This window comes from Limulus polyphemus, unplaced genomic scaffold, assembly GCF_000517525.1.
Source record: "Limulus polyphemus unplaced genomic scaffold, Limulus_polyphemus-2.1.2 Scaffold1338, whole genome shotgun sequence".
NCBI lineage: Eukaryota > Metazoa > Arthropoda > Merostomata > Xiphosura > Limulidae > Limulus > Limulus polyphemus.
The window spans coordinates 42,436-55,282 of record NW_013666948.1 but is presented as its reverse complement, the minus strand read 5'-3'; the positions used below and the strand labels follow the sequence as shown (position 1 = coordinate 55,282).

The following is a 12,847-nucleotide window of genomic DNA, read 5'->3' as shown; positions in this document are numbered from 1 at the left end:
TTACGTACAATACTATATATATATATATATATATATATATATACTTCTCATGTGACTTATATTTTCATCCAAAATACTTGATAAGGACAGAGATGTAATAGCGCACACACACATATATATATATATAGCACAGTTAAATATAATATACCCCTCTCCCAGTGGGGCAGCGGTACGCTTGAAGTGGTTACAACGCTGAAATTCTGGGTTCAATCCCTGCAGTGGATACAGCGCAGATAGGCATTTGTGAAATTATATATTTAACAACAAACAGCAATAAACAGAACGACTTCCAACTGTTTCTCAATAACCAGGAAGCTGTATTATAAGACGGTATATAATATTGTAATTTTCTTTTCTTCTCGGTGCTAGGTAATATCATTTTGCTGAATCATTTTATCTTCTCTCTTTTTTTTTGTACGCATATTTTACCCAGAGTGGCCACATTCTTTCCAAAAAATTTCCCCTGATTTTCTAGGCAAAATTCCAAAATTGTTTGCCCAGCACCTGCGCGTGCACGACACAACTGATATTTAAACTTTTCCTTAATTATACCTAACTAACTAACTCCACTTTATCTTTTAATCTGGTTATAAAAAGCAATAAAAACTTACCTACTTCAGACTACGACACTACAGAATAACATTTTCAAACAAGACATTGCAACCTAAGGGCAGACGACGAGAATATTTGAAGAACATTTGATCTAAGATATTGCCAGATAAAATAACATAACGTGGCTGATCAAAATTAATTTAAATATACCAATTACTGGCATAGTTAAGAGCACGTGTGCACGTGTAGATTCTGAGATAGAAAGGGGCGAGAACACATTTTCTCCTGTCATTTGTATATTTTTAAGGATGTTTCAATTTTTCCAGACTTTTTGACACCCTTTTTCAAATTTCCTAACTTCCCCAGGTTATCCGGGTCACACTATAACCTCAACTTTATTTCCAGAAATTATCACACCGTAGGTAAATTATTTATTTAACTAGAACTTGGGTGGGAAGGCTGTTTCATCTTTTTTATTTCCTTGTTTGGGAAGGCTTTCATGTTGCCAATAAAAACATCGCTGAACATTAAAAATAAATGCATAAGTTAGTGTAAGAATAAAAATAATATTTTCAACAGCTTGAAGTTCCAGCAGTTACGCGCCATCTTACCGGAAGTATGGATAGACTGCTCACCAATGAACATATAACACATGGCACTAACCAGAGAAGACTAGTGATACTCATTGAAGAAGCTGATGCTTAGCCCGAAAATTGATCTTTTTCATCTTCAGTTATTTGAATTCAAATATTTCATGTTTTGTTTGTTTGTTTGAAGTTAAGCACAAAGCTACACAATGGGATATCTGTGCTCTGCCCACCACGGGTATCGAAACCCGGTTTCTAGCGTTGTAAGTCCGCAGACATACCGCTGTGCCACTGGGGGGCATGTCATATTTTAAGGATTCAATAAAAAAAACTCTTCATTCGTTACCTAGTTATATATCCTAAGATTGTTAATAATAATTTATTTTCATCGTGGTTTTGCTGTACCTTTGTCTTTAAAAGTCACTGAATGGGTAAGGTTAAAAAAACATATAGCGACACATTTTCTTCCCGTGGCCACATTATGTTGTTATATACAACTCGAGTTACGTAAATGGTGCAATCCAGTTGTTGATGGTAGAATTTTCGCTCAGTTGTACAAGGGCTATCTCTGCATAGCCGTTCCTAACTTCGAAGATGTAGAATAGAAGGAAGACAGCTAGTTAAGAGCACCCACCCTCAACTCATGGGTTACTCTTGTCTGATCGAATAGAGTACCTGGCATGGTCTGGTAATTAGGGTACTCGACTCGCAATTTGAAGGTTCGAATCCCGTCACTGAACATGCTCACCTTTTCAACCGTGGAGGCGTTATAATGTGACGATCACTCCCACTCTCTGTTGGTAAAAGGGTTGCCCAGGAGATGGCGGTGGGTAGTATTAGTTAGTTACCTTCCCTCTCGTCTATCACTTCTAAATTAGGTCTGTTTAGTGCAGATAGTTCTCGAGTAGCTTTGCGCGAAATTCAACAAACAAATTGACAGAATAGCGGGAGTTGGGTGTCACTCTTATAGCGCTTCTACGGGCACAAAGTTCGGAACGCGTTCTTGCGGCAACGAGACGCGAATTATGAATCCTTGGATTCAGTGTCTGGGTACGCTAAAATCGAGCAATGCCTGATCTACGTGTAATTTTGTATTGAAACTAAATTTTGTACTTCTCTAACGTCTCTATCATTTCATGAATTCAGAAATATTTGTTTGGCGCTATTTGTAAGTCATTATTCTGAACTGAATTTTACCCAATGCTTACAAAAATATTTTGGACCCAAAAAGTTTTTCGGCGGTTATAGTACGAAATTGAAACGTACATTACATGCTCTAGTTAAACATAAAGTTTATACTTATAAGGTTAACGAATTGTATGATAAAATGTTTGTTTTTTACTTTTTATGCTACACAATAATATAATTCTTGCTAGAAATCTACTTTTTAAATTTTATAAGAGTGGGTGCGCTGTTCGTATCATTTACTCTAGCGTTTCCAATGTGTTAAATGCAAAAATTTCAGGATTCTTGAAGAGTTTTACACGTGTTTTGTTAGGCCAAGTCCAAGTGCTTAACGTTTCATCTTTCTCTCGCCTACAGGCGCCAACTAGCAGTCAGCTGCGGAAGACAACGGTGTTTGTTGGAAAGCCAGTGTGTTGAGTGATCATCGACGTTAACACCCTATGCGGGTAGCCTGCGATAGGCTATGGATGACTTGGTACCGGTAGTCAGCTCTACCGCTGTTCGTATGCCCACGAAACCTGTGCTACTACCATCCGCAGTACGGTTTAGTGAAACCAGCTGCGAGGGAGCGGTGGGTGGACTTTCATGTCCTCCAACCATGTCTCCTAACGTTCCTTGTATGGTCAAGGTAGAACCCCATGTGTCTTGCCCCATGGAAATAGGAGAGCCAGCTTTCCCATTTTCTTCCAACAGAGTTTGTCCAGATGGAGGTTTGTGGCTGTCTTCTTCATATCGGGTGTCTGTGGGGTCCCTCTCTCCGAACTCTCCCACAAACAGCCACTCAATAGTGACCAACATGGGGCACTCGCCAGCTTCAGTCAGTAGCTATGACACTTGCAGCCCTCCAGGTAAGGCTTAATACAATCACATAGAGAAATATCCCTAAATAAATAACTAAAACATTCACTATCTTGTGTAGTTATTATTCTTACAATAAAGTAGAACAGTACGTTAATTGGATGTATATATATATATATATGTTTGTCATTTACTAATAAGAGGTTTTCTTTCAAATTTTTTGGGGAAGGGGAGATAGAATTTTATTTGGTAACTAATGAGGCTCAGAGCATTCGAGTGGGAAGGCGCAGTATGTCTGTAAAAATGGTGTGGTTGCACATCCCAAAATTGTTTTACAAATACGTCTAAAAGGGTATTTAGCTTTTTCACACCAAATGTTATCATCTAGAAATAAAACCTTCAGGTTTGCAACAACAACAACAAAATCGAGGGGGTGGGGTAACTAAGTTTTAAGTTTAATTTTAATTCACAGAATCGTATCTGATAGTTTCAAGAATGATTCCTATTTGTCCTTTATTAAGTTTCTAATTGCAATTTCAAAATCTGGTCCAATAGTTTCACTACTGTTGTGTAACAAAAATTTACCCAACTCAATAAATAAATATATAAAAAAAATGTGTAATTATTAAACAATTATATTTTATTAATAAAGCTCGTGATTATGATTAAATCACTCATTATATTTTCAAGTATTTATCTACATAATCTCTATAGTAACAGGTAAGGCTATTTTTGCTCTATAAATATTAAAGTCGTTCTAAGTCCAAAATTCTGGCAATATGTGAAATTAAAACTCGTGGTGCTAATGTTTAATACGTCATGGAAAACACAGTATTGTTGGATGATAGTATCATTAACAGTATCATAGAGTGGTGGGCTTAGAAACTGAACTGATGACACCATGTCTAAGCCAGACATAGATAAACCGGGAATGTTTGCCTGCTCATCAATCTGTTATTTGCCCGTTTCTTGAGAGTCATCAATTTGTTCATTTTATTTACACAAACCTCGCAATTACTGAATAACTTAACCTTGTAGAAGTTTTTTTATATCTTACACGTTAGTTGGCCAGGCATAGCATAGTGATTAGCATGGCAGACTGCAGATCCGAAGGTTCAAAGTTCGAGTAGCGATGTGCCACTACGCATGCTCCGTACTTGCAGTTGTGAGGGTATTATAAAAGTGACAGACGGCCACGCTATTTGGTGGAGAGTTGTCACATAAGTGACTGGTTTGCCTTCCCTTTCATAAGAAATTCTAAAATACGGATGGTTATGCCTGAAACTGAGGAGACTCAGTCGTTTAGCGCATGTTTTGCTCACGTTTGCCGTTCAGAGGTTAGAAAACAAAACAAATACGTTACACGTTACTATTATTACATAATACGACATTGAATTTAAGAATGTTTTAGCAACAGCTTTTATATATGTCAGTACGTTCAATTCACTCATCACAGCAGACGGAAAACTGCACTTGCGGAGGGTTTAATGTCAATAATGAATCCATCTGTTCGTGGTTTCGAAATAAAAAAATCTAATTTTTTAATATCTTGCGTGGTGGTCATGTTTATCCCAGTTCCTTTCGATCATGAGTTATAGCGATGCATTTGCTCTAAGTTACACAATAACTTCGTAAATATGTAATTTCGTGTTACTCAATGATTTTGTTTTGCGATTTCTTCAGGAGTTTTTGTTTTGCAGATATATTTGAAATGATGTATCATTTAGATTTACAACAAACTGATTTATATCTAACATGAAAATGCTTTTACATGTTTCTAAGTGTTTATTTATTTGATGCTTGAGCGATTACTAAGACGTCTAGCTTCACGCGAGAAACTTCAGCCATGCTTCAGATGATACATTATTTTCAGCTTCTATATGTAATATATATATATATATTTATACACACACAAATGTGTATATATACGCAATCAATCGTAATAATTTCTGATCATAGTAAGTTATGTACTTAGAGCTAAACTAAAAATCAACCTGGCCGTCAGTATAGTTAACTAAATATACGTTTCTTACGTTTGTATTTATCATTGTTTCATCGGTTGGGTAACCCACGCTCCTAACGATATTTTCGGCCATAATCCAAATAATATCTCAAAAGGTTCGGCAAGCTTAGAAGATATAAGATATTCTTAAATAAAAATCTAAGCTAACAATTTTTATAATAAAAGTAATGTAATAAACAATAACTCTGAATAAAAAGTAATTACATTCTATATAATTACTATTGTAATCAATATGGTTACTGAAAGCAACAGTAAATAAACAATATATATATAGTACACTTTACTTAGGAAACGCACAAATACTAGTTCTTGTCTTGAACTGTCGTCATAGAAGTATACAGAAAGTTAAGTGCGTTATATTAACGCAATCTGTGGGTCACGGGTTCGAATCTACTTTACCGAACATGCTCGTCCTTTAAACCGTGGGGCTGTTATAATGCGACGGTCAATCCTACTATTCGTTAGTAAAAGAGTACCCAAGAGTTGGGACACCTAGCGCAGATAGCCTTCGGATAGCTTTGCGCGAAATTAAAAAACAAACGAACAAAAAAAACGTTATATTAAAGCGATTTTGAATATGTATATCAGCAAGTCACTTTAACAACAACAACTTTTCTAAAGTCACAGTTCAACGGAATGTATCAAAACTAAATTTTGACATTGTTTGGCTTTTGTAAGTAGTGTGGTGCCATCGAAAAATGTATCGCTTTTGGGAAGGGTATGTAACAGCTCTTTCAGACACAAAATATTCTTATACTCAGATCATCAAGATGTGTTCAGACCGGAGATTTAGAATTTCCAAGACGGGTATATCTCTTGTACTTAAATGTGTTCAGACCGAGATTTAGAATTTTCAAGACAGTGATATCCCTTGTACTTAATGGTGTAGGAAAACAAAGGAACATAGATCATCTTGGGGCATCAGGATCATCCAGAAAGAGACCTGCAACAAGTCGTACCCCAACCTTGGTAAGAAAGGTATGGCTTCTTGTAAAAGGGGAGTATCCACGAACACAATAGTCAGTGGCAAAAACTGTCCATCTTCTCCGGGCAACAGTACATAATATAATCAACAAGGGCCATTATCTAGAAAAATAACACAAGTCATTTCATAGGTTATTTCCTCAATATATCCATTTATATTTTCAATATTTATTAATGTATTATTATCTAGGCAATATAACCTGTGTTTAACACTTCTTGTAGCACAGAGTTAACTCATTCTATAGTTAAATTTTTATTTATATAAGCAACAACAAAAGTTAATAATCACGACGTGTATGGTGAATATTTTGATAGGTCAAGATGAAAATACTAGTTATTAAGAAAGTTACGCGACATTGATGGGCTTAAAAAGTAATGTTGTAAATGGAGGGGGGGGGGTGTTAACCACTCCCTTCCGGTATTTTGAGTTTAACACACGAACCATTGGTCCGATGTAGAAGTACTCGTGTTACGCGCGGCATTTACGCCACTTTCATTTGGTGACGTAGGCTTCACGTATTCTATGACCGACCTTCTGTGGCATAACCTGGGCATAACTAAACTGAATTTGTTAAGTATTTCTTTAAATGCGTAGTTTGGTTTGCCACTAATAATGGCCGTTAGTTAATTATTGGTATTTCAATAAAATTAAGAGTTATTATTGTACAAAATATAAAGGTGTGCAGAATCAAAACATGATTATTTTTGGAGTCAGTAAAGTACAGGTTGATATTGTAGAAATAATGCTTATCGACAACCTAGAAATTTTGACATTGATCAAACATTATATTCCATACTGAGGTATTCATGTAGACTGGTCTAGCTGGATTCTACCACTATAAGCCATCTAATTCGTTGCTGACCTGTTGGGAAGGAGATTTTATGCATCTTACATGTTTGATTATGTATGCAAATTGACAAAATTTTAGACATGCCTGTTTCTGGGAAAACCTTTTAAGCATAAATACTCCTTTTATATCCATTCTTAATGGAATTCTATCGCTATTTGTTTTGTTCTTTCAGAGTTTCTTTAAAAAAAATCAAAATTCAGTATTTTATAACCCCTTTTTAACAGTTGTAGAAATTTTTACCATATTGCAAGCAGGAATATCTAAATCAATGGGAGCCTTAGATGGTAGGTTCAGTAAGTTTTATTAAACGACTATGAATATGCAAACACAAAATATTCATATACTCATATATCATAAAGATATTTTCATATCGAGCATTTAGAATTTTAAAAATGGAGATATCCATAGCTTTTAATGGAATTAGAAAACAAATGGATATGAATCAATTAGAGACACCAGGGTCATCCACTAAGGGACCTGCAACAAGTCGTACGCTAGCCGTGGTAAGCAAAATGCGGCATCTTGTAACAGGCTAGAATCCAAGAATACAAAGTCCAGTAGCAAAAGAGTATGTGTTTACCAAGTTAAGGCTTTCAGTCTTGCCTCCTGCTCAACCGTCGTAGACTTGCAAAATAAATAATGAGAAATGAGAGGTGTAAGGAATTGCAATTATCTTATGTCCTCATTTAATTTTGGATGGTATAAATGATGCCTAAAAATATTTAAATTTTGTAGTTCTGTACTCGTTATAGGTGTCGCAGTTGAAAAAGCTGCTAATTTCACCATTACATATATATACTATAGAATGTATCTTTATTCAGGTATAGTCATATAGTTGATCTGAAATTTCGTGCAGGTATTCTGCATGTAGATAATGTCATAAATATGCACTAATTACCTACCTTAAATAATTGTTGGACATGTATGTGCTTGACCCCGTTTGGATCGAGGATATGCTCATTTCAAGGGGTGGTGCAGAGACTTGTACAAGTTAGTATATATAAGGGTTTATCTGCTTTGAATATCACTAAGCACAGTAGTGCTTAGTATATAGGAATGGGCCAGGAAAAAAATGTCCGTCTGATATTATGTATTGCTCACCATAGTCTCAAATCTCCCTTATAACAATGCAAGAGACCTTTATAAACACCTAACTTAGGTTTTTGAGGTTTTCGTAAGCTATTAATACCTTCAATTTAGCCAAAAAACATCGCTAAAGTAGAGAACCAGCGAGTAGCGTAACAGCAAAATGTTCTGCTGATAATTTTATTATGGCGTCAGAAAGGTTAGGTCACCGATATTTGAAGTTGTTGCGATGATTTACACAACAAAATTTTGCGTCTTATCTCGGGGAGTACAGATGCAGTATAGCGTTTTACTAACTTAAACACATAATATCCATCAAGACAATTCGTCACGCTACACTAAAACTATTGCCTTCATAGCAACTGCCATTCATTAAAAAGAGAGGAGAAATGAGTAATAAAAAGAAACTGAAAAAATTGAGGATGATGTAGGGATGACAATGCCAAAACTTAAAGAAACAAGGTAGGAATTAATACACAAAACCATACAAAAATCCCTAAATAAGTAGCCACATTTATAATGATTATTGGAATACCGCACTAAGATTTCTAACATAAAACTGGAGTGAGTTTAGCTCTCTCTTTCTCTATTCGAGTCCTGTAGACGTGGAAATGAACTTTCACCCCCACCCCCCCTAGCAGCCAGTTGCAATCATTAGAACGCATTAGAAACCGGCTAGTAAGGCAAGACTTGCAGCTTCAGTGTTTCCTTGTTCATTTGTATCTTCTGTTTTGCTTTACTGCCTGTCTTCGGAATTATTCTCCGCATATTTTCTGTCATCATGATTTTCTACAAACTGTTACTTATTATAGAACTTCAGTTGGCAGATGATTAAAGGGGCCATGGCTGTGCGCCTGTGGGCTCACTTGTCACTGACTCGTTCGGAAACTAACAAACATATGGAATGTCTTTTCTATAGCGGATACGATATCTAAGATGTAGGCTAAGGTCAAAAGACGTCTTTCGAGTTTCCGTGTGCGCTGTATATGCGCTTAGAAACTGCTGAAGCGAGTTGGAACACACTAAGTCAAAATGTTCTGAAAATGTTTTTCTGGCGTTGTTAAGACGCTACATTATTATTATTTCTTTATTAAGTTGGTACCACATGACAAATACTATTGCTACTTTCCCGTGTTTATGGATAAGGAAAACTGGCGTTGTTAAGACGCTACATTATTATTATAATTTTTTTATTAAGTTGCTACCACATGACAAAGACTGTTGCTACTTTCCCGTGTTTATGGATAAGGAAAACTGGCGTTGTTAAGACGCTACCTTATTATTATAATTTCTTTATTAAGTTGCTACCACATGACAAATACTGTTGCTACTTTCCCGTGTTTATGGATAAGGAAAACTTTCGACCATGTGTTTTAGCTTTGGCATGTCTAAAATATAGTGTATAGTACAATAAAAAGAATTATAGTGCTAACGCATGACACTGAAATTAGAACCAATTTTATTACTTAATTATTATGAAAAACGTGGAACAAAGACCGGAAGTTAAAGTCATTACTTGATTATAGTGCTAATCATGGCGTGTAAATTAGAAGTAACTTGCAGAGGACATTAAAAGGGCAGGGGATCTTTTTTTGGGGGGGCAGTTGGGTGTTAGGGGAGACTAACCATGAGAAGCCAATAGCTCCTCTTTTTTTCTTATTCAGTTTGGCTTATAAACACTTTTAAAATCTAAAACTAAATTATGAATTCTTGCACATTAATAATTAATAGTACATCACTTATTTTGCTGTAATGATTTTACAAGTCCCTATGTGATTTTACAAGTCCTTGTGTGATTTTACAAGTCCCTGTGTGATTTTACAAGGTCTTGTAATAATTTTACAAGTCCCTGTGTGATTTTACAAGTTCTTGTAATAATTTTACAAGTCTGTGTAATTTTACATGTCCTTGTAATGATTTTACAAGTCCCTGTGTGATTTTACATCTCCTTGTAATAATTTTACAAGTCCCAGTGTAATTTTACATGTCCCTGTGTGATTTTACTAGTCCTTGTGTGATTTTACTAGTCTCTGTGTGATTTTACTAGTCCTTGTGTGATTTTACTAGTCTCTGTGTGATTTTACAAGTCCCTATGTGATTTAACTAGTCCCTGTGTGATTTTACAAGTCATTGTGTGATTTTACAAGTCCCTGTGTGGTTTTACAAATCTTTGTAATGATTTTACAAGTCCCTGTGTGATTTAACTAGTCCCTGTGTGATATTACTAGTCTCTGTGTGATTTTACTAGTCTCTGTGTGATTTTACAAGTCCCTGTGTGATTTAACTAGTCCCTGTGTGATTTTACAAGTCCCTGTGTGTCATTAATTTTAAAGTTCAAACTTTTTTTCTCTCGCAGCAAGCAAGGTGTGGAATCACGCATGTCTTTTAGTAGTTGTGGAAATATTGCTTGACTGAGAAAAGGAGCATTTTTTGAGCATAAGAGCAGAAAGACAAGGGCTCGAGCCCATCCCACCCCGTCCTCCTTCTGAACGTCATTGTAAATCAGAATCCATTGCGATTACTTAATCATAGAGCTATGCATGGGACGGAGTCCAAACTTTGAATTCATTACTTAATTATAGTATTAAGCATGGGATGAAGACCAGATATTGAAGTTATCACTTGAATATAATGTAAAGCATGGGATGGAGAACAGAATCCAATGTCATTATTTAATTATAGTGCTAAGTATTGAATGGAGACCACAGTTTGGAGTTCTTACTTAATTATAGTATTAAGCATGGGATGAAGACCAGAATTTGAAGTCATCACTTGAATATAATGTAAAGCATGGGATGGAGAACAGAATCCAATGTCATTATTTAATTATAGTGCTAAGTATTGAATGGAGACCACAGTTTGGAGTTATTACTTAATTATAGTATTAAGCAGGAGAAGGAGACCAACATCCGATTTTATTACTTAATCATCCGAACGTTTTGTTTCTGAAGAAGAACAGATAACTGTTCGAATGTGCTCGAGGTTCTGGGTCTTTTGAAATTTAGTAATCGTTCTTACTGATAGTTGCTTGGTGTATAAAGTGATTTTCGTCGCAACCAGAACGTGAACTAACTTACTGATACCTAAATAACAGGAATAAAACGCCATAGCAGACGAGAATTAAAAATAAATAAATAAGGCCACAACAAAACGTTAATACAATAATCAACATTTAACATCGAAAATTAAACAGTCTGATGAATTGTGATACAATGATATTCATTCTTAACGCGGAAAAAAAATTCAGCCACGAACAAATGCAATATAAAATAGCTTAAGGTGTTACAAGATACTGCAGTCTTTCTCAGTATTGATTTAGGAAACTTTTAAACCTTTCATTACTTCTTTTAGTGTTTTAACATGTAACATTTTATTGCATGGTTGTTGACTTTGAACGGAGGATCTGACTTGATAGAATTGGCTCAGGATCGACGTTTCGACATAATCGTGTTTGTCTTCGTCTCATCGGTCATTTCTTTGTAGCAAACAGTAATTTTTCTTCTTTGTTGTTTTAGAAATCTTCTAATATTATTTTATGTCTGATTATGAATATATACGCACATGTAACTTACTTTTTTTGAGGACCCTGATCAATGTTGCCTGTTCAGGTTTTACTCAAAGTTACTCTATGTTAACTGTCACTAATTTTGAAGTGATAGAGTAGACTCAGTAGAGGGAAGGCAGCTAGTCAACGTCACCTACAACCATTGGGATTGACCGTCACACGATAATGCTCCAACGGCTTAAAGGGGAGCGTGTTCAGCAAAGGGTTTTGATCTCGCGACCCTCAAATTGGGAGTAGAATATCCTAACTACTAGACATTACATTTGATATAACAAAGTAGAACACTTGAAGTTTATTTACAAACATCAAAATATGACGTAGTCTAAGAAGGTGGTATACCATCCTCTAGTAGTAGCAAACTACTTTACTTTCATATAAATATTTTATAAAGTCGACTAATCAGATCTCTGGGGTAGTAGCGAACTAATTTACTTTCATATAAATATTTTATAAAATCGACTAATCACATCTCTGGGGTAGTAGCGAACTAATTTACTTTCATATAAATATTTTATAAAATCGACTAATCACATCTCTGGGGTAGTAGCGAACTAATTTACTTTCATATAAATATTTTATAAAGTCGACTAATCAGATTTCTGGGGTAGGAGCGAACTACGTTACTTTCCATATAAATATTTTATAAAGTCGACTAATCAGATCTCTGGGGTAGTAGCGAACTAATTTACTTTCATATAAATATTTTATAAAGTCGACTAATCACATCTCTGGGGTAGTAGCGAACTAATTTACTTTCATATAAATATTTTATAAAGTCTACTAATCACATCTCTGGGGTAGTAGTGAACTAATTTACTTTCACATAAATATTTTATAAAGACCACAAATCACATCTCTATGGGGGGGGGTGAAAGTTTAAATGTACTAGTTTTAGTTTTTGTTAAGCGTAAAGCTACACAATGGGCTATCTGTGTTGTTCCCTCCACGGGTATCAAAACCCGATTTTTAGCGTTGTAAGCCTGCAGAATTACGGCTGAGCCATTAGATGGCATGCGCAAGTCATCAGTTACATGATGTAAGTTAAACCCGTTCTACATGTGTGAATCACAGTTTCAGACGCTACACACTAAAAACAGCGTGTCTGTATAAATATTTAATGTTTATGAATAAAAATGTTTATACTATGGTTGGTTCATTAACGCGTACAGTTTCTGCTTGTTGCGCAGCCTAGTGGGTCTTTAAGAAACTATTGTAT

At 35.4% G+C, this 12,847-nt stretch overlaps 1 long non-coding RNA gene across 1 annotated transcript in view; it reads left to right on the top strand.

Moving 5' to 3' along the window:
* Nucleotides 1-3,170, top strand: part of LOC111086699 — a 66,901-nt gene extending 63,731 nt beyond the window's left edge. The window contains exon 3 of the long non-coding RNA XR_002611429.1: nt 2,682-3,170. This is a non-coding gene — a long non-coding RNA (uncharacterized LOC111086699). The remainder of the gene's footprint in view (nt 1-2,681) is intronic.
* The last annotated feature ends 9,677 nt before the right edge of the window (nt 3,171-12,847 follow it).